The 22,775-nt window shown below is 49.4% G+C and overlaps 1 long non-coding RNA gene across 5 annotated transcripts; it reads right to left on the reverse strand.

The window, feature by feature from the left end:
* Positions 1-627: 627 nt before the first annotated feature.
* On the reverse strand, positions 628-22,024 carry LOC112674826 (uncharacterized). Of its 5 annotated transcripts, none has more exons than XR_003145591.3 (5): positions 21,895-22,024; positions 20,880-20,951; positions 5,951-6,044; positions 5,542-5,663; positions 628-2,059 (listed from the first exon to the last, which is right to left on the reverse strand). It is a non-coding gene; the product is annotated as an uncharacterized LOC112674826 (long non-coding RNA). The 5 variants fall into 5 exon arrangements; XR_007401943.1 differs by having other exon boundaries at positions 628-1,518; positions 21,850-22,015; XR_003145590.3 differs by having other exon boundaries at positions 21,850-22,015.
* Positions 22,025-22,775: the final 751 nt, after the last annotated feature.

Here is a 22,775-nt window from a genome sequence, read left to right on the forward strand (position 1 = left end):
TTTTTTTGATTCCACATATAAGTGATAGCCTATAGTACTTGTCTTTCTTTGTCTGTAAGGTCCGTCCCACTGTCACAAATGGCAGGATTTCCTTCCTTCCAGTGGCCAAATAATATCCATTGCATGCACACCCCACATCTCCTTTATCTACCCCGTGATGGACACTTGGCTTGTTTCTGTATCTTGGCTATTGTGAAGAACGTGGCAATAAGCATGGAAACACAGACACCTCTTTGATATCCTTTGATATCCCGATATCATTTCCTTTGGATAAATACCCAGTGGTGGAATTCCTGGATCATATACTAATACTTTTATTTTATTTATTTATTTATTTATTTATTTATTTATTTATTTATTTATTTTTACTTTTCTGAGGAATTCCATGCTGTTTTCCACAGTGGCCAAACTAATGTACATTCCCACCAACAGCACCCAAAGGAGCTAAGAATGCTCAAGGGAGAAAGGATAGTCTCTTTGACAAGTGGTGACAGGAAAACGGGGTCACCACGCGCAGAAGAATGAAATTGGGTCCATATCTTATGCCATTCACAAAAATTAACCCGAAAGGAATGAAAGACTTTAAACATAAGACCTGATGCTATAAATTTTATTTTGCATGGGGAACCACAGAATAAATTCTCAAAGTTCTCTTAATTTGGGTGCATTGTACACTTCAGGACAATTCTGTGTAAATAATTCAGCATGAGTGTCATTAACTAGATTTGAAGATTTTTTACAGATTTCTTTTGAGATAAACTTTACATACAACAAAATGCACAAATCTTAAGTGTACATTTGCTAAGTGCATGTATTTGCTGTGACTTAAATCCTTACCAATACAGGGTAGCATGTTGCTTTCACCCCAGAAAATTCTCTAATGTTTTGCTCCTCAATTCTCCCCTGCTCCCCAGAGCAACAACCTTTATGAAATTTTTTCTGCCACACATTAGCTTAGTCTGTTCTAGAACTTCATAGAAATGGAACCGTACGGCATACTCCATCCTATTTTACTTGCAAAGTAAACTAACCTCTAATCCCTTCCAGTATAGGGAATACTTGGGCATTTTTTTTCTTTGTGTGGTTTTAGTAAGTAAAGAGTTTGTTTTCTCCCCATAAAGCCCAGGGTTCTATGGGTCATTACTCTTCATGTTGGATGAATGCTACCCATAAGCTGAAGCAGTTTTAGCTCAACTGTCCAGAGCAGACAAGGCTGATGAAAACAGAGGATATCTGTGGATTAAATGAACTTTGTGGTGGGTTCCTGCAGCCCTTCACTCATTTGTAGGGAATGTTTCATGAGGCTTCATTACCATCTGGATCGTCCAGGGCTTCACGGGACTGCTCGGTCTGCAGTTTGCTCAAGGTTGGAAGTCAGAGTGTACATTTGGCATCGTACACACCCAGCCTGGGTCCTCATTTGCTTCATCCCTCTGACCTGGAGGACTGCAGGCATCATCATCTCTTGGGTACTTGGGTCCTGGAGTCAGAACTGCGAGGGCCCTGTGGAATTTGTGACTGGAGAAAAATGTCTTGTTTTTCTCATGTTCTCTATGGGAGGGAGCAGCCAAAGGAAGAAGCTGTCTGCATTGCCTGTGGTATAAGACCACCCGCCGGCACAAAATAGGAAGCAGAGGGAAGTAAACAAACCAAATTTTGAAATGTACTCATCACTGCAATCTGTCCTCTGCACGCTCTTGCATCAAGAGATTGTGGGGACGCAACCAAGCGGAAGGTACTAATCAGCTGGCCCCATGACAGCATCACAGAGGGGAGGAAAGGCATCCAGACAGCAGTGGCGGGCCCTCCCAGCCTCAGTAGGGCAGGACGCTCTGCCTCCAGGGCAGAGGGCTAGTGGCTCTAGATAGCCACCCGGCTTCCCTGCACATAGAGGTTTTCCATCAGCCACCACTGCCTTGGAGGCCCCGTGCTGAACCCAGGGGTGGTGCAAATGGGAAATACAATGGTGGTACTGGTGGTGGTGTTAAGTGAGGATTCTTTTGAAGCTCCTATGCCTGTATCTCAGGGGTGTGTGAGACGGGGCACCAGCAGCAAAATTCTGCAGAACTCACCAAGAGAAGAGTAAATGTTAGTCCATGTGGTCAGTGGAATGGGGGAGGAAGAGGGGTCGCCTCCTCTTCAGATGAGTAATTGAAATCAGCTTAGTGTTTACAAACATTAAGACCCAGATCCTGCCTCCCTAGGGCCTCAGGTGCATTGACGGCTAGAGACAACTGTCCGCAGTTTCAGAGTTCTGGTCTGGACTTAATAAGATTGCGAATGGAGGTAATTAGAGACCAACTGATTATCAAGGATGAATTGAGAAGTGTCATGGGTTGGTGTACATTGAAGTTTGAGGACCATGCGTTCTGGAAGCACGAACCAGACTGGGAAATCCCCAACTTCTCGAGATGGAGTGGTGACACTCAGAGACCTGCACACTCAGCCAGCGAGGGAAACAAATCTTCAGCCGTTGGCCACTGAGGAAGACCCATCATCAACTTCCCTGAGAGGCCCAGGGTCAGCTGGTGGGAAAATATGAAAGATTTTCTTCTGTGTCCTCCTATTAATTCCCAGCGTTGAGGCTTAGTTCGCCTTGCATGCTTCACTCGAAAAATATACAATGACCCTGGGCCAGAAAGGACCCCGTACCTTGTACGAGAAAGGACCCTCTCCTTGGAGCTCATAACCTAACTCAGGGACAATGGTTTACTCCTGATCTACTTCCCTGTCAGCTGTATTTCTCCTTCCCTTTTGACACAAGAAAGGAAAGAGAAGGAGTTTGAATATTTAAAAACAAAGGCAAAGGAAGGAGAGAACAGAGTGAGTATGACTCTGCATCTACTGTTTGGGTGTATAATAAAAGCACACATGGTTACTACCTCAGGAACTTATTACCGAGTGTCAGGCTAAGAGACAAACTGGATGACTCAAAAGTTTCAGATGAGGCATTTGAGTTGGGGACCAAAGGGACTGTTCTGAGTTCCACTGGCAAATGCCACAGCTAAGAACTGACTCCAGCATTCCACAGTAGATACTGAAATTAAAGACACTCCAGAAGAAACTCTTGGGAATTGCCCATCATTATCCACCTCTTTACACCTGTGTTCACTGGAGTCCAGGTCTGGCTCCAGCTGTCCCCTGTCACACTCCTTCCCTTCCCCAGGCCTGTTGAGGACTCTCCTTCTTCACCAGGCCCAGGGAGAGTTTGGAGAGCTCCCCATACCTGTGCCTCCAGGTCATTCGTTTTATAGGTTATCTCCCGACTTCCTGCCTTCCGAGCCCCAGACCAGCTGTCCAGTTATCCTAGTGGAGTCTCACCCCAGTAGAGCCCAGAACCACCAATGCTTGGGTCAGCAGAGGGCACAGCCACATGCCTCAAGGGCCAGAGTCATGGGAGAATGGCCAAAGCAGGGCTCAGCCTCCACTGTGCCCACGGAGGGTCTGCTGCATCAGCTCAGCGAGTCCTAGATGACATGGGCAGGCTTGCCTCCCAGGATCCTCATGGCCTGTTGTGCTTGTACTGGTCACCCACCCCATCTATCTGTTTGTCTCCTGTCGCTATTTCATGCTCCCTGAGCATTCACGGAGGCAGGGGTGACTCTAAGCGAGGTCCCCCTGCCCTTCCAGCAGCTGCAGTTCAAAGCACCTTTCCTTCCTTGACAATTTAAAGAGCAAAACTGTCATAACCCAAGTTTCTGTGTTCAGTGAAACAATGCCAATTAAGTCTCCAGAGAGTCTGCAACTTTGGGGAGCCACTCACAAGAGGGCTAAGTCTCCAGGGCTGCAAACAAGGGGCCCTCATCTGGCGATGCCAAGGGACCAGCTCCAAAGAAGGGATGCTGGGAAAGATGATATCTCCTCTTGGACCTTTCTAGAAGCCTGGGCTGATGTAAAACTTCTTCTTCTTCCAGACAGCTGAACCCTTAACCAACCACTTCCTTTTTAACCACACACACACATGTACACACACAGACACACAAACACATGCACCACAGAAATGCACACATAGGCAATGCCACATGCACACACATGCACACATATATATGCATACACATGCACCACAGGCATGCACACAAATGCACGCATATACAGGCACACACACATACACCACAGGCATGCACATGTATGTGATGCCACATGCACACACATGCACTCACACACACCAATCTCCACTATCCTAGCAGGCATGATTATCCCCAGTCATGCTTTGCCACCTGAAACAGTTCACAGTAAAACAGCTGTCCCCCAAAAAATGTAGAAAATAACATAATTCCTCAGTGCATGACCGTGTCTGAGTCGCACTGAATCTATCAGCTCATCCACATCAGGGTCATCTGCCTGATGGAGGACATACCTAAAGGCCCTGATGGTACTTTTCACTGGGGATCTCAGGGCCTGTGCAAGTCACCTCGTAATTATTCCAATGAAGCAAAAGGAATCCAATTCTAAAAAGAACATACCCCAAATCACACTAACTGGATTTAAAGGTGTGATTGGATTTTGTGGTGGGTGCTTTACTTCATGTAAGAACAGGTTTCAATTCCCTGAGTACACGGTGGCTCCCAGCTTCAGTGCAAGGGAAGTAAGCAAGGGTGCTGGGACGAGGGAGGGAGGCCGCCCTGGGACCCCGAGATGCCCCCGGAGGTCGCTCAGGTCTTTTGTCCTGCAGGTGAAGAAGGAAGCTCTTGGGAGCAAACAGTTTGGAGAACAATGGCAGCAAATCCAGAGGGACCCTCAGAAATAAGCTCTTCTGACCACCCCACCTACAGATAAGGACTCCTGAGCCCGAGAGGTGAGCACATGATGAAGGTTACGAGTCGGCTAGCGTAGGGGCTGACTTCCCACTTGGCCCTGTGTGTCCCACACCACACAGATGCGGCACAATGCAGCTCTGCCACAATAAAATACGTGTGACAGAGGCTTCCCTCGACATGACAAGTGGAAAACACAGATTAGTCCTTTCTCCAACCCTAGAACAATGGATAGGCTTCTCTGCTCTCCTCTGAACAGAGGGTCCTGACAGTCCACTTCTGTACATCCTCTAGGTCTCCAGAAAACCTGCCTCCGCAGCCAGCATAGCCAGTGGAATTGACCCACAGGGAAGTGGGGAAACAGTCCCTGACCACCTGGAATTAAGTCATCTATGCATTGGCCTTGCCCCGTCCCACACACCGCTAGGGCCACCATCCACTGCCCGACAGACTGTGCGCTCCTCAAGGGCAGCGACCGTGTAAACTCTGTGCTAGCTGCAGCACCCAATCTGGAGAGTTCCACACAATGCTTGATACAAATTAAATCAAACTGGCTTGGATTAGCTGGTAAACAGAAGCTGGCTTTGCAGTGACTTGGACAGGTCACTGACAGGAGTGCTACCCGCCAGGGGAAGCACAGGCCTCTTGCCAAGCTCCAAGGCCAGAGAAACAGCCGAGAGAGCCGACTGGACAGCCAGGACGTGGCCTACTTCCAGGAACGAGGGCAGTCTGGAGGGAACACCATCGAAAAGGCCCACAGGACTTTGGTGGACACCTCTCTACTCACATGTAGTTTAGAAGTTGCTGAATTTCCAAAACAGGGCAATAGCCTTGGAGGGTGACGTGGCCTGAGCCGAATAAATGCCAAGCCTGTGACAGGTCTTGAGGAAGTCCAAAAATCGAGAAATCCTAGGGAATGATGTGGTCAGGCTGGGCCCCTTTGGGGGAGGAAGCTGTTGGCTGGAGGAGGGACTTGGGCATGGAGGAGCCCCGTCCCCCTTCTCCTCCGGCCCCAGCAGCTGCTCCCCTGCCTCAGCAGCAGGGCCCCACTGAGCTCCAGACCCCAGGGCTCGGGGATGGAGCTGAGGAGACTCCCTGGGGCAGGCCAGAGGGGCCCCTCCCAACCCCAGGGAACTTGAGAATCCCAGCCAGCCTTCAGAAGACACCAGAGAGGTCTAGAAAGGCCCAGAGCCTACCTTCCTCCCTAGTGCCTCCTCCTGGATTGCTCTGACTCACAGCCACGCTCCGTCCTCTACACAGAGGAAGAACAGACAGGAAAACACACCAGCCCTGCAGGGACGGAGCAAGAAGGTGGACAGGATGAAGCGAGCGCTCCTTCAGTAGAAGCAGCTCCACGGCAAGAGCTGCCCACCGCCTCCGAGGACCCAGATGGGGCCCTGGCACCAGAACCTTCTATCAGGGCCCTGCACTCCCACCCCCTCCTCCCTGGCCCACCTTGAAACGGAAGTCCGGGGCAGCAGAGGGGCAGGTGGCAGGCCAGAGGGCCAGGCGGGGGAAGGAGTCCCCAGAGCTGCCTTCCTGGGATGTGGCCACCACCTACCTGGTCGGCGGGCTCTGTGCACACCTGCCGGGCAGGGCTGGCAGCACCAGCTCACAAGGGCCCTCCCCGGGCCTAGGGCCTGACCAGCTACCCTTTCCCCAGGGCTCCCCAGGGCTCCCCAGGGCTCCCCAGGCCAGGAAACAGCCGGCCCTGGAGCGTTGGCCGGAGGCCCCATGGGGCCCATGAACGTGGAGGAGACCGGCGGGCTCCCGCAGGCTGCGCTCAGGACACCCCAGCTCTCGGCAGTCACAGCACGCGTGGTGGCCAACGGTGGCCGCGGCCTCCAGGCCCTTCCATTTCCCCTCTTGCTCACTTTGCTCACAGCCAAGTGTGGCAGATGGAAGCCGGTGCTGGAAACTCTGTGGACGTGAGTTCCAATTCCAGCTCCACCCCCGGCAGCTGGTGGCCTTGGGCAGGGAACCTAAACTCCTCAGACCTCAGCATCCCCACCTGCACAAGGAGCTAGCACCTCCTCCCTCGGGCTCCCAGTGGGGACAAAGGGAAACCCTGAAACAGATGGGCCGGTGAGCCTTGACCCCAAAAGGTGCTCCTTCAGGGCTTACTTTCCTTTCTGCTTCCTTTAATGACCGCGGGAGGGCCTGGCACTCCTCTGGGGAGCCCCTGTCCCAGCCTAAGACATGATGAAGAAGGAGGGAGGCTGCAAATCATAGCATTTATGGAGAGTAAGGGGCTTATAAGGAGCTCCCATAACCCTCTGGACACCACTTGGGAGTGGGGGAGCGAGAGCTCTGCTGCCAACCCCCAGGAGAAGGAGGAAGGTGGTGAGGAATCAGTGCACACAGACACAGCACTGTCCGCATGGGAGCTGCTTGGTGTGTCCAGTCTTGTGTGTGAGCTTTGTGTGCGAGCAGAAGGTGGGGGACCGTGAGGCTCGCTCTGGTCACCTCTGTGCCTCCAGGAGCCGGGCCAGGATTAAGTATGTTTGATGATGGGTATTTGTGACGGAAATTCCCTAATGAGCTACAAGATTGTTATCTAGCACTAAAACAGTATTATCATAAATACTACAAATTAGGCTGGGCCACCATTGCTAGATCAAACAAATAAAATGAGTCATTGAAATGAGAATAAACCAGAGGACCAGCCCACGCAGTGGCTGGTGCCTTGTCAATTTGTGTATTTGCTTTGGACCACGTGGGCTAGAGACAAAAAGTGATCCAGTCATATGTCAGTCCTGTTGTTGGATGGAAATTCTCCCCAGGAACGAAGTGAATCAACGCATATAACGTGGTGTGCAAGCACGTAGACGAGAGAAGTGTTTTATGGTGCCACACTGGAGAGGGACGTCGGCCCTCAGTTCCTGGACAAAACTGCAGCATTCTCTCCTTTTAATTTGCAGATGCAAATGGATTTCATTTTTGACATTTTTATCCATAGTTTGAGAGAACAACGCTCTCTATTGGGATTGGCTGGAGCAAATGAGATGATTTTCTTTATCATCATTAAAATATTGGAGCCCTTCTTCAAATAATTGACTACAGAAGCAATCGGTCTTCTCTCTTTTCATTACTGGGAGATCACCCTCTCTCTTCCTAGTCTTTGAACTCAACCACTATTCAAAATAATCAATATTTTATTTTCAAACAAAAGCACTTCGACAGTTCCATTTCACCAGGACAGAATTGAAAGGCATTGGAACAATTCGTTCTGAGCCCACCAACTTTGGTCAAGATGACTCTTCAGAGACTGCTGTTTGCACATGGCAGGAAGGCTCTCTCTCCCATGTGCCCTGCAATCAGACAGGGGCAATATGATTGAATCCTGGCCAACTCAGTGCAAATGGAGGTGACATAAGCCACTTTTGGGTCTGATCCTCTACCACGGTGACCTTAGAGGTCCTGTGTTCCTGGTGTTGCTTCTGCAAGATGAAGACCACGTGGAAATATTTGTTGTGTTAAACACTAATAACCGACTGACACAATCATGCAGCAGTATTTCAGATTCAGCTAACATTTGCAGCTCCTTCCATGCCGTGGATCATAATGTATCTGAGGGTGAAGTCCTTTGTGTCTATCCTCATCACCAAGTTATCTGATCTCTCTAAATCTGATCACTTTTTGATCAGGAAAGCAGTCATGCTTTTGTTTGTGTTCATAAAGAACTTGTGCCTCTGGCAGATTACTTAGCAATAAAGAAAGCTCTTGCCTCCTCTAATAATGAGATAGCAACTGCCAGGTTATTCAGATACAACAACATGACAAATAAATATTATAATCCCCATTTTACAGATGAAGATATTGAGGCTAACAAAGTTAAATAACTTGTCCAAGTGATATCGCCATATAAAAAGAGGAGCCAGGATATAAACTCAGACCTTTCTTATTTCATGCTTCTATTTTTTCCTTAAGCTACATTATCTCTTGATTTTATCATTTTTTAAAAAAAAGTAGAAGAATTCACAAAATGATAAGTTGAAGGACCCACTTTGTGTTATCTTCAAGCGAGACAAACCTTAGGCTGAAGATAAAGAAATGAGCTTTGAAAGAACTCACGCACATGTAGACAGGTCAGATTTTTCCTTTTCTTTTCTTTTTTTTTTTTTAATTAATAGGCTTTATTTTTTAGAGCAGATTTATGTTTATAGGGAAAGTGAATAGAAAGTACAGAGAGTTTCCATACACCTCATCTTTCCTTCCCTATATCTTCTATAGTTATGGTACATGTGTTACAATTGATGAACCAATATTGATATGTTATTACTAACTAAAGTCCACAGTTTATATTAGGGTTCACTCTTTGTGTCGTACATTCTATGGGTTTTGACAAATGTCTAATGACATGCACCTGCCATGACAGTATCATACAGGTGAGTTTCACTGGAGCCAGAATCAGGGAAAGATTTCACTGACAAAGTGGACCATACGTTGGACTTTAAAAAATGGATAGGACTTTTTAGATGTACCAAGAACCATGAACAAAGCCAAAGAGAAAGAAAAGCCTAAGGGCATTATTCAAGAGAGAGTGGGCATGTCAGTTTGTCTTAAACAGAAGGCTCACACTTGGGAAGGTAAAACAAGAATGAATGCATGTTTGACACTATTATGTGCCAGGCAATTGCTAAACATTTTACATGGATTAAGTGACCCACAGAACAATGTATGATATAGACACATTATTTCCATTTTTAATGAAAGGTGTGCCAGTTAAATCTTGGAAGGGTTTTTACAAACTTCTCCAAAGTGACAAATTGGTATTTGGAGGATCAGGAATATAAAATTAGGCTGAGTCCAGAGCCCTTTGACTCACTGCACCATAATGCCTCCAAAATAAAACCAAAAGAACAGAGCAGATAAAACAGAAAAGATAAATTAGGGACCATTTAAGGTTGACTTGGAAGTCAAGCTATAAAGTTGTTTTCTTTCAGCAATATAATTTCCAAGAAAAGTATATACTAGTATCTCCTTTTGATAGCTGAAGCCAGGAAGAAAAGGATAAGTATGAATCTACAGAATTTTGCCTGCTTCATAACAGCTTATATAGGCTTTTTTTAAAAACTCTATTTAGAAGAATGACATGATAAAATCATATTTGGGATGTTATTTATCTGAAGATGCTATGTCAGATAGATCTGGGAGAAAGAGAGCTGAAGGAGAATCAGTTAAAAGTTTACTGGCATCATTCAGGTGCTGGGCCACAAGGGTTTGGACATGAAATGGCAGTTGTATGAATTGAAATAAAAGGATGGTTATGGCAAAAAAAAAAATGTCAAGAGAGAATTGGCCAATCTTGGGTATGAGAGAACCATCTGGAGGAGTTAAGTGTACCTGAGAGAGTGACGGGACTATTTTTGAAGACACTAAAGGTTAGAGGAAGGACACGAGCTAGGACTGCAGCTGTGCTGGGGACATCATGATATAACTGTCCAGCAGAGATGGAAATCAAGTCTGGGGTGGAGTGAGAGGGTCAGGTGTAGACTCAGAGACCTGAGAGTCACCTTCGTAATAGTGATGAGTGTGAAGGGTGGAGAGAGGGGGAAGAAGAAATTCTTGGACCAGGTGTGGAGGGAGGAGGACAGCTCAGCAGACAGGAGCCAGAGTCCAGGATTAAGTGGGCTTCACAAGAACATCAAAACAAGATTGTCAGATGCTACCCCACTGAGAGACGGAGGCCACGCAGGCCAGGAAAGGGCCTTTGGAGTCCTTTGACATGAACTGGAAAAACATCCAGGAGAGAAAGAATGGAGATGTGGGTGGCTCGGGAGTGGGGACCCAGGTCTAGGGATGCTTCAAGCAGAGGAAGATCGTGACTTTTCTCAGGCATTGAAGGCCCAGAAGGCTAGATTTGCTCAAAGCCATTGTTCAAATGCCAAGGGAACGAGCAACAGCAGCAGAGCTCAAGAGACTGTGAGGAGAGCTGTTTCTGAGCAGCTGAATCAAGAAGAGACACCCCCCGCACCGGGAACATTAGACAGAAAGTACTGCAAGGGTAATGGGGTTACCTCTGGAGAGAAGGGGTGGGGATGCCATGGGAGGAACATTGAGTTGTCACTGGATAGTATATTCTCGATTTCATACCGTGTACAATAATAATTGCTCCTCTGAACAGGGCAAATAGGTGAAACTGTGACCACCCTTCCACACAAGGCTGCATCAAGCTGGAATCAGGGACTCTGAAGTTCCATATGGGAAAGAAGACTTCTCCTTGGAGCAAAAAATGTGCAATGGGCTCATGTCCTGAGAACTGATGCTCCCTCACTAGTTGTGGCAAGAAATCAATCAGAGGCAAAGACGAGGCTCGTCCTCCACCACCCTTCTCTTTGTCTTTCAGTCCTTTTTCTCTCCTGTGTGTGTGGGTTTTTTTTCAGGTATTTTGCATCATGCATTGTGGATTCAGCACTGTATTAAGAGCTGGTTTTATTTTTCATTAGAAAGCAATGTTAGTTTTAACGTTAGTCCAAGAAGAGCATGATTAGGAAGGCAAATCAGCTCCAGAGAATGATCAAATGGTACATTTCAGAAACAGATGGTAATGATTTAAAGATTATCCATTGCCTTTGGATTACCCATGCTATTGCAAACCTCCATCAGCCCTGGTAACCATGAGGTGACTCTGGAATCCATAAAAGCCCTTAAAGCAAATGCAAAACTCCCAGCCATCACTAGTCTCGCTTTTCCCCCATGGGACTGATTTAGACTGCAATCAATTGTCTATGAACTCAGAGCAGAGAATGTTCAAGTTAGGACTCACCAACAGGTAATCAGAATCCAGGGATATTTTGTTTTGAGACTCATTTTCTTCTCTCTCACCACACACACACACACGCTGTAAGTGTGGAGAAACCCACATTAATCTGATTGCTGAGGACTGATGCTAATGCTGAAATTACTCTCTGGAAATCCAAATCCATGTGTTATAACATCATAAAGGGGAAGCCACTTTACTTGATAATGATTGAATGCTGCTCTTTGCTCCTTTAGACATTTCTATTTTAGGTGTCCAGAGTCTTTTGAGCTCTAGACTCGAGTCCTTAAAACAGGAGAACAGGCTGGTGACAGAAAAGGCAGTCTATGCATCAGATTCTTCCAGGAGCTCAGAGCTGGGAAACAGGAGCTAGACTGGAGGCCTCATGAGGCAAGGCAAATGAGTTGGCCTCAGTCCTGGGCCAGCTGGGGCCAGAGGAGAAGTCAGGAGGCTGATGCCCAGAGGCCCTTTGTCCTCCAAGGCACCAGAACCAGACTCCAGGTCAAGTACATGGCTTATAGTCAGGCAAAGACTGTGTGCATTCTGAGTGTGAAAGGCAGTCTTTGAGATGTAGTTTTTAAGCCAGAGATTCCAGAACTTGAGAGACCTTCTGAAGGTTTGTGGAAACAATCAAGCAGCCTGTGTGACACAGCCAGCCTGTCCTGGACACTTCAGGATGTTTGTTCATTCTGTACAACAAATTCACTTCTCACTCACCAGATTTGTCTTCAACCTCATGGTTCCTAGAGGGGTTCCTGGAAGCAGGGACCAGCAGCTGCCAATTACCTTCAGAAATGAGCTCAGAAGCCCAGAAGGAGCCTTCCTCTTGAGAATTATGCCTTCTTTGGGCATAATTAGGCCCCTGTGTTTGGACTTGCATAGCTGGATATGGGACAATCTGCTTCTTTGGATGACTATACCAACTGGAGAGAAACCAAGTACCCTTCCTGACCCCAGGCAGCAGGATCAGGATATGGGATGTTTTGCACATCCCCAGAGTCTTTCTGGCATAAGAACATTAGAGAAAAAGAATTATTAGAATTAATGTTTAAGATTCTGACATCCAGACAAGATCTTGCACTCAGAATGTTCTGGCCCACCATGAAAGTGGACAGCAAGAGAGAAGTGCGTCAGAGAGTGATTCATCTCCCTCCCCAAGAAGCCTGCAAAGCGTCACAATGCTTATCTCTTCTAGGTGGACCCGGGCACTAAGAGTTCCAGATTCCAAGATGGCCCCATGCCTCTAGCCCTGGAGAAAGGATCTGTGCCACAAGCCCTAGGGTTTGAGCATTAACTGTCCTGCTACACCTTGCCAATTGTGTGCTCCCCAAGGATGACTTCACTTTTTTGCAAAGGGAAAGAATTAGAGACTCCTTTTTCAAGAAAAAAAAAATGGAGATGTTTAGCACACACTCTGTGCTAAGAAGGTTCATGCCTCCCCTCAAGGGCTTCAGGGGTTGGAGGCCACCCTGTCTGGTCTCAGACACCAGAGCTCCAAGTACCTTATGCAGAACAGTAAGCCGCGGCAACACTGAGAGCAAGATAGACTTTAGTGACGAGGGGCAAAGAAACAGGCCGGGAGGAGAGAAGTGGAAGCCCATCTCAGGAGCAGGGCACAAATCCAGGGCTTGAATGCATCACTAGTAGGAGGTCAGTGATGGGACCAGGAGATAAAGTCAGCATGAGCGCAGAAAGAGGACTTGATGCTGGGATGCGTTGGGGAACTCCTAGCAGAAGATCGAGATCGTAACTTAACAGCCAAACACAGCACCAGTGGTAAAAAGAGGGGTTCATTCTTCCAACATTGAAAACCTTGCTCTGCTCTGGGGACACAGAAAAATGAGACCATTCCCTGCCCGCCAAGGAGCACACAGCAAGGTGGAGGGAAGACATCCCTGTGAACTGGTCATCTTACCAGAGTAGCTGGAGTGTGGGGCACAGCCACGGAATGTGAGCATTGGAACGGAGAGAAGTGACGGGTGGGCAGGCTCTCAAGGGGAGCCAGGGCCAGGTCAGGGAGTTGTCTCTATAGGCGATCTCACTCTAGACCTGACCCACAGATGGCAAGGGGCCATTGAGAGGCTGCTGGCATCCACTGAGGTCAGAAGCAACAGGAACCAGCTCTCACTTATTTAACCAAGAAAATTCACATGGAAGGAGAAAGGCAGCTCACGCTTACCTCACGCTCAGCCAGGACCCCTGACCCAGGGCTGCTCTGGGACCCCAAGGATTTGGGGAGCTACCAACGGGACAAATCAACTGTGCCCCACACGGCTGGCAAGTCACAGTCCAGAGAGAAAGTCTGACACCAACCTGTGGCCACACGCCTGCCCCCTTGGTAGACAGTCCCACCAAAACGGGCAATGTGGGTGGTCCTTCGCCCCCACCCCAGAATAGAAGATTGAGGTTCTAGAGCCAAAAGGAGGGGCCTGACTCTTGGGTGACCAAAGATTAATGGAGAGCATGCCTTAAGTGTCTAGGCTGGGGAGTGACATAAAAACATGTATAGTTGAGAGCAGAGGGTCAGCAAACGTTTTCTATGGAGGGCCAGAGAGTAAATATTCTCAGCCTGTGGGCCAATGGTCTCTGCTGCATCTACGCAACTCTGCTGCTGTTGCATCTATTCAACTCTGCAGACAGGCAGCACTTACAGGGGCAGGCGTGGCCGCGCTCCAGGAAGGCAGTATTTATAAACAGAGGCAGTGGGCTCCCCCGGCCTATGACACGCTGACTTATGCCACATTGGGGTGGAGGAGACGTACAGGAGGGGAGAGAAAGAAAGCAAAAAGAACAAACAGGAAACCGTTCTATGGGATCCCTGGGTGGCGCAGCGGTTTGGCTCCTGCCTTTGGCCCAGGGCGCGATCCTGGAGACCCGGGATGGAGTCCCACGTCGGGCTCCCGGTGCATGGAGCCTGCTCCTCCCTCTGCCTGTGTCTCTGCCTCTCTCTCTCTCTCTCTGTGACTATCATAAATTAAAAAAAGGAAACCGTTCTATGAAAATGTGCCCTGTGGGTTTTCTAGCAGATGCAGCCTATTGGGGAAAATTCTGTACTTCTCTCTCTTTGGGATACCACCAGCCCCAGGTAAGGAGTCCCTTTATAAACTTTTATTTTCATGAACATTCAGTTCGGTTTCCCCTCGCATTTAACTTGTTTCTTAATTGTCAGTTCCTGTAGGGGGTTCTATTTGTTTTCTCTCTTTTGTAGGGTTTTCATTCTGGCAAAGGCAGCAGCAGTTCCTCCTCAGCAGGATGCCTGCCGCGTATTGACTTCTCCCCCCTTTATTATTGTACTGGAACTATGGGCTTCCCAGTGTGGGACACCTGTATTTATCTGAGTCCATTTTTAAAAATACAACACAACCGCATCCCCACTTTTTGGGTTGCTGTCTTGCTCGATGCTGGCAGCCCCACGAATCTGCCCCCATTCCGCATCTTAGTCATTATGCGGCTCGGCCAAAGAGAAGGCGCAGGGGCCCGGGGAAGCTGCACGTACCAGGATGGCAAGGCAAAACCCTAGCCCCTCTTCTGTAATCACCTCTTCGGTATGAGGCAATATGCTGTGAATTAGTGTGTTCCAGGCCTGGAGTGGTAACATATGGTGTATCTCTGCTCATTCTACATTAAATCCTGACATTTTGCAGCTGTCAAGATAAAGCTGTTTATATGAGTAACATTGTAGTTTGTTTATAGGGAAATAATGTGTAGCAAGTTATGATTAATCAAGGTGTCTAAAATCTGCTGGAGACTTCTAAATAGATTTGTTTTCACTGCCGTGCTTTCTGTCTCCTAGATCAGGGGTTTAGTGGCCCCCCACCCTCTTGGTAGCTCACACACTTCTTGGTCCCGGCTCCTGCGGGACAGGCGGGGACGGGGAGGCCAGGGCCACGGTTGCAGAGGCAGGAGGAGCAGGGATGTCACATGGAGTGAGGGGACACAAGAGCCAACGTACCTTCATTGCTGTATTTTTGTGTTTAGAACCCAAGTCTCCAGTTGGAGCATCACCTGAAGAGCTGTCCATAGGCGATGGAGTCTCCAGGGAAACACAGAGCACATTTAGCTTGGGTTTTCCTGGGTCCCAAAGGTCAGGGGGCCCAGAGACAGTGCAGACTTTAAGAGTCTCACCTCCTAGAGGTTGTATGAACCCCTTATGTGTGTGGTTCTGGGTGCCAATTACCCATTTGGCACATAGCTGGTTAAAACCCAAGGCTCCGGGGAGTAGGAAAGAATCCTATAGCATCCTCTCCCGCTGAGCCGTCCTGCCAGTGCAAGAATCCTTCAAGTCCACTGACAGCGGTGTCAAGCCACCACCTGACCCGTCTCGGTGGGACAATTTCAGCCACCTGTATGACTCCAGGGAGGGTCACATGCCGGGAGGAGATTGCCTCCGGAGCCTCGGCTAATCTGCCCTAGTTTCGCCCTGTGGAGTAAGCTGAGTCTCGCTAAGGGCTTTTCCGTATGAAAAACTTTCCGATCTTGTCAACGGCCACCATGTCCTCTACAGACCGAGCTCTACATCCCCTGAGCACTGCTTGCAGTACCTAGGCCCCTCCACCCTGGCCACGCGCCCCCAGCACCAACTGACTGGTCTTTATGCACCTGGAAGTGTGGGCTCCAGCATGGACCCATCTGGGGGTCCGCGATGACCGCAAGCTCCAACTGAGCTCTCTTACCTCTTGCACTCCATTCCATGGCTCCCCGTGGGGGTGCGGTCTGAAGGCACCGTGAGTAAGAGAGTCTCAGAACAATAACCATCATCATCATTGGCCCTGACATTTTTTTGAGCTCCTTATCATTTTAAAGGACTTTCCCTTTGTTCAGGCACAATGATCTCCCCCAAACAGCATCTCTGTATTAGAGCACCTCTTAGGTGCTAGGTGTACTTATTCTGTGCCTCTGAGCCAAATGTGCAGATACTGCTACAGAGGAGTGTCAGCATGCACAGATGCATGGTTGGATACACATGCACACACGCACACACACTCACACGTGCACGCACCCTTCTGTGCTGAGCACGCAGCAATCCTTGCCCCACTGCTGGCCGGGTAGAGAGGTGGACAGTCAGCCCCCACCAAAGGGACACACAGGACACAGTGGAGGTGGCTTCATCCACAGACCAGAAGATGCATCAGCAGACCTGGTGGTGCAGCATCAAGGGCCAGCTGCCTTTTTGGCCGTGGAGACAGAGCCAGCAGTAGCAGCAAGAAGAGGAAGCAAGTAGCTGTAGCATCACAGCCCTGCTGTGCCCATGCCTTCCTGGGCATGCAGAAGGCAGCTGGCAGGAAGGCAGGCAGAAGGAGAGGCAAGGAATTTGCTGCCTGAGAGAGCAGGGCGATTCCACGGTGGCAGAGGGGACCTTGTGTCATCACCCAGCTCGTTTTCAGCAGACAGCTTTCCTTCCCCTAGTCACCTGTACCTTGGATGTGCTTCTAGAAATGTCCACGGTGAATGCTTACAGAAAAAAGCAGAGGGCTAAGACTGGAGTCTTAGGAGATGCCCCAGTTCAGAACGGACGGGAGAATATGAAGCCGCTGGTGGAGCCGGGGCAGGATGGGTCCAAGGGGCAGAAGGAGAACAATTTCGAGGACTAGTCAGTCCAGAGATGGGGCTTCACTCACCTGGCTGGGGTTAGCAGTGAGCTTGCATTGGAAGACACTGAGTTTAGAGTTTAGCATCACTGAACCCTCCCTCCTGGGGTAAGGAGAGTCCCCTCATTGATTCAGAGGTTATTTCATCTCCGTAACTGGAGATCTCGGAGAGCCCCTCTCATGTTGCCATGCGGCAGAGAGAGGGGGGCACCAAGGCACCCATTTCACGGGTCAGAAAACACAGGTAGGACCAAGGAAAGGGCAGGGGACGTGAAGCCAGGGATGAAGGATTCCTGCAGAAGGTGGTGCCTTCCAAAAACCACCAGAACAGACAAAGAGCTGAATCCAATCCAGAACCCGGCTCTCTCCCTCTACCCCCCGTTGCCCCCACCCCCCTTTTCCTGTAGAGACAACAGAGCGAGCCTCTTGTCAGAAATTAATGTGGCACAGGACAGTTAATCAAAGCTGAACCGCCCCCTGCCCCCGTGAGTGGGCAGCTGAGCACCTGGAGTGGAGGCAAACCCTCCCCAGCACGGTCCACCTGCAAGGGCGGGGGTGGCCCTGCAGGGGAAGCACAAAGCCAATTTCTTCCCATAAAAAATGATATGAGGTGAAAAACCGTTTACTGCACATTAGGATCCACGGTTGGGCCATTTGTATGTTTTACTGGGATGGTTATGTCACTAAACGAAGCCTGAAAAATCCATCATGGGCAGGGAGCCTGGCAGTGGCCTGGTCAGGGGAGGGGAATGGGGGATGGCGTGGCCGGCAGGGGGAAGAGGACAAACGGGAAGGGACAGATATGGGTGTTTCGGGGGGGCCTCATGTCCAGGCACTGTCCCAGACCACTCGGGTTCACGTCAAAGGGCCTGGTGAATCCCCCATCAGCTCCGCAGTTACTGTTCTTCCTAAACTGAAGCTCAGAGGTTCTCTCTACCCTAGTCCTTCTTGGCTGGTTCTGGGGATGCACTAATCTGCCACTTCCAGTTTAAGGGGTGACTTTAGTTAAATGCCTATGTGCTAGGTGGGAGACCCTGTCATTCCCATCACCCATCAGGACCCTCCCCCTTGATCCTTTGGGCCCTGAGCAACCACACTTGTGGTTAGAGAAAGAAATAACTGAGAAGACCCTCGCCAGTTGGGGAGCAGGTACCTAGGGAGTGGAACGCAGCAGGAGGTGAGTGTGGGAATGCCATTGGAGTGGCTGCATGTAATCAGGAGCTCTGGTAATGAGCGCCAGGGCCAGCCACCTGAAATGCCACTTGTCCCCTTGCCTCTAAGCAGTGTCTGGCTTTAGCAGACTAATCAGGCATTGGAGGCCTTCCTGGCATCCCTTCCATGCCACCGACCCTCTGCTATGTATGACCCTCAGATCCCAGAGCCAGATGGGCCAAGAGAATGTCTGACCAGAGCCCTTTGCCATCCAGGTGAGAAACCCAGGCGGGCACTAGAACCTTGTTCTCCCAATTCCCAGCCCCCTCTCCTGCACCTTGCTGCTGCCCCAGGGTCAAGTGTGCAAGTGCAAGGGGGCCCCAAATCACTAACAGCCATCCTCCCTGACCACAAGGCACAATCCACTACACTGGAGTCACACGCAGCCAGGGCATTTACTAGAATGCAAAACGTTCTCACCCCAGCCTCCTGCTCCCCCATCTCGCTTTCCCTTTCCATAACACATAATCCCCTGGCACCACCAAACTGAGAAAGAAGGATGCCACCCTGACCATCAGTCCCCAGTGCCTGAAGGAGAAAGGCAGGGATGTCACTAGATGCCAGGCAGGTAGATGGGCTGTCGAGATGGCTGCTTGGACCCAAACCGCAAATGGTCATGAGGTGGCTTGAGGACAAGATGGAGAGAACAGCCGCTGAAGGTCCTTGACCACAACTGGAAACTGTGCAGCCGCCACGGGGCTGGCATGATGCTGGGTTTTGCTACAAGTTCATCTGAGGACAAATCAGACACCGCATCCTCACAGAATCGACTCGGCCGTCCCACTCATCTTCCCAGGTGAAGGCAGTGGATGCCAGAAGAAAAAAATCCTATGTGTCAGGTGGGTGGCAGGGATATTGTGAGTCCCAGCTTGGCACGTGCAATCTCCTGTGCAGTGAGAGCGAGACAGGGGTCTCCCCAGGGAGTGAGTGCAAGAGCAGATGGTTGGCAGCAGAGGAACAGCATCCCTGTGTCGGGGGGCGGCCGGGGGCGGCGGCAGTCACGCAAACTCTTGGCACCGGGAGGCCTGGGTTCTGATCCCTCCTCGGCCACTCACTAGATGGTAACCCTGAACGATTTCATGAACTTCTCTCTGCCTCAATTCTCCCTTCTGTAAAACGGGGAGAAGAAGAGCACCCGCCTTGCAAGGCTGCCTAAAGACTTAACTGAGTCCTGCCTGCCGTGTTTAGGACAGGGGCCGGCGCATGGTAAGTGCTGCAGGAGCACTGGATGAAACAAAGGAGTGGGGCCTGGCCAAGGAGAGCCAGCCTGAGACCAAAGGCAGAAGTGGTTCCAGAGTGAAGGGGCCGCTCAGGCCACCCCCACCGTGACTAACGTGGATGTCCTTATTTCCCTCGGCTCCCGCTGCCGTGTGCTGCCTGTGAAATGAGTTCCCAAGACCTGCCTCTTATTTTCTTATTGAATTTCAAGATAAAATTAGGGTTGTGTCCCTTAGGGAGCAAATGTGCCCCTCAAACAAAAATCTCCCCAGAGAAAGCCTGTTAAAATCACATATTTAAAGGGACCTCACAATTTTTCTGACAGAGTATTAGTAACAATAAATAAATTGCCAAATAGGGCTGCAAACTTGCAAGCCTGCTCGGTCTTTGAGTGACAGTTAACATCTCATGGGAAAGAACGGTGACAGCTGAACATGTCACCAAAGACACGGCCTCGATTGCACAGTATGTGAGGGACTCCTTCCGGGGGGAGGGGCAGGCCCAGGCCAAGGACAGCCAGACAGGGGACAGCCCAGAGCCCTGTGGCAGGAGGTCTAGGGCTAGGAGTCATGGGGGCAGATGAGGCCTTCCCAGCCTGGCGTCAATGAGCCGGAAGTTGACCTGAGTGGGGAGGCAGGAGGGACACAACCTATCACTTGTGGGGACTGATGGTGTTTGCATCAGGTGGACGTCCAGGCCAATAGTGGGGCTAATGTGGGAAAACCAGAGCAAGGCCCTGGGAAAGCAGCGAGCCAAGGGGGGGAGGAGGTTGGGGCACAGGGCTGGAGTCCAATCTCCGCCATGGGGACAGGGAGGAGAGAAAGGGGAACAGAGACGGAGCCTAGGCACAAGAGACCCAGATGGGAGACCAGTAGGGCTTGGGTCAGGAGACCGCATGTTCAGAGGCCTGCATCCAGCGCAAGGGACGTTGTGGGAGTTGGAGGACAGGGAGGAGTGGGCAGGACAGCAGGAGGATTCCAGACCTTTCCAGGCAGTGGGGAAAGGTCAGAATCCTGTAAGAATGCTCAGAGAACTTCAGAGTGGGCCGGTAGGGAGCCATGGTCATAGCTTAAAGCCTGTCTTTAACTTTAAAGGGATGTCCCAGAAGCCTCTGTATTTTAAAAATGAGGAGGTCAACCCGGGGAGGCAGAAATCCAGCCAAGGCCAAACATTCCTGGCACCGCAGGAAGCAAACAGGTGAAGATACACCAACACTGGGACTTGACTGGAAGACAGGGACTAAGCAGGTGTGCACTGCCCACCTCGGACAGACGGCCCAGGGCACCCGGGAAGGGCTCATCATATCACATGAATTTAGCAAGAGGGCACAACGCATCCACTTACCCTTTGGTCCATAAATTTTGCTTGGTCCTCTTGGTCCATCAATCTTGCTTATGTAGATTGTTTAAAAATGTTCTGTGGACACAAAACTTGTTAATGGGCTTTCGCTTGGAGGAGAGGCAAGGGACATTGATGACAGAGTGCAAGGGACATTTACCTGGTATTTATATATTTTTCATGTTCTAATTTTTCACAATAATCATATCTTCTTTTCATGATAAAAGGAGATATTAAAACAGAATGTGTTACGGGAAGACATACAGGATTTTTTTAAATAACTTCTAGAAAGTTTGTATAAGAGTCGGTTTATGAGGGTTTCTGGTGGTTTCTGGTGGGTCCAAAACAAGGGGATTCGTAATAGGAGGTTGTAGTGGGGACACACTCGCCCTGTCCCCGGCTTCCTGCCTGACCCAAGGAGTTAGATATTTGCACCCTTGCTGTGCTGTTGGAAAGGAACCTTTTGCCCATTTTGCCCCTCGAGTCAGCCCCTCCTACTCTGGAAAAGAATCATGATCTATGATCTATGATGGGATTGGCAGGCTTCAAACCCCAGGGAGCTCCTTTTCTGTGCCCTGCAGAGCTCATGTGTTAAAAAACCGCAGGCACCTCGGCCTCTGTCTGTCTCCTGCAGTATCTTTGCCCTTGCCCACCCAGCTCCCTCCAGAGCAGCTCTCTGTGTAGACTTGGGGGAAAAACTTGGGTCTTTTGGGATCCAATTCTCTTTCCCTAATCCAGCTTTACCAGCAATGAGGCTGATTATTTTAATTTATTTTTATCTGACTTCTGGTCTATTTCTGAAAGGACTCAGAACTCATGGAGGGATATGATTAAATGTCATATATCTAGTCCCTCAAAAACAACAAAAAAAACCCACAAGATCATTAAGGCACGTTGGTAAAGAAAGCTTCTGATCGGAGGGAAAGTGTCAGAAGGATTTGTCACCAGGAACAATATCAACATAAGAACAACCAACCGTGATGTTGTGATAAAAGAAGTAATACTCATTTGGTCTTCATACCCCGTCTTTGGCACAGAGCTCCTCAAACCCTTGGAATTCCCTAAGTGAGGAGAGAGAGAGCATGGTGTCTTTTGTTATGTTAATGAGGTGACTTTTGGAAAGCCTCTAGATAACCAAAGGCTGGGAGCCGGTTGCCAGGGGAACCGACCATGTGATTAGAGAGATGGAACTTTCTGTACTACCCGAGCCCCTACCTCCAGGGAGGAATGAGGGGCTGAAGATTGAGTTCAGTGATTTCATTGATCGTGCCTAAGTAATGAAGCCTCTGGCAAAACCCAAAAGGAGGGGTCTGGAGAGCTTCTGGGCCGGTGAACTGGTGGAGATCCGGGGAGAGAGGCGTTTCTGGGGAGAACACAGAAGCTCTGAGCCCCTCCCCGTATCTTGTCCAATGCCTCGCCTCCACCTGGCTGTCCCTGAGTTATATCCTTTCATAATAAACCAGTAATCTCGTAAGTAAAATGCTGTGGGTTCTGTGAGCTGTGCTGGCAAATTAATCTAACCCAAGGAAGGAAGGAGTCTTGGGAACCTCTGATTTATAGCCAGTGGGCCAGAAGCACAGGAGACACAACCTGGACCTTCCATCGACTTGTGGGATGGACACCTTACCCCGTGGAATCTGATCTCATCTCCAGGTAGCATCAGAACTGAGCTGAACTGTGGGACAACCCAGTGATGTCGGAGAATTGTTTGGTGTGAGGAAAAACCCTTACATATCAGAATTGGTGATCAGAGCCATTACTAACATGTATTTATTGAATGTTTATCAGAGGCCAGGCCCTGTGCTCAGTACTTTATATGTTGCTTTTGGTTTGGTTTTAATTCTTAATGCAACGTTCCAGAAGAGGAAAGTGAGACTCAGCAATGCCAGGGTGGGGGCTGCT

Source organism: Canis lupus, chromosome 14 (genome assembly GCF_003254725.2).
Source record: "Canis lupus dingo isolate Sandy chromosome 14, ASM325472v2, whole genome shotgun sequence".
Taxonomy (NCBI): Eukaryota; Metazoa; Chordata; class Mammalia; order Carnivora; family Canidae; genus Canis; species Canis lupus.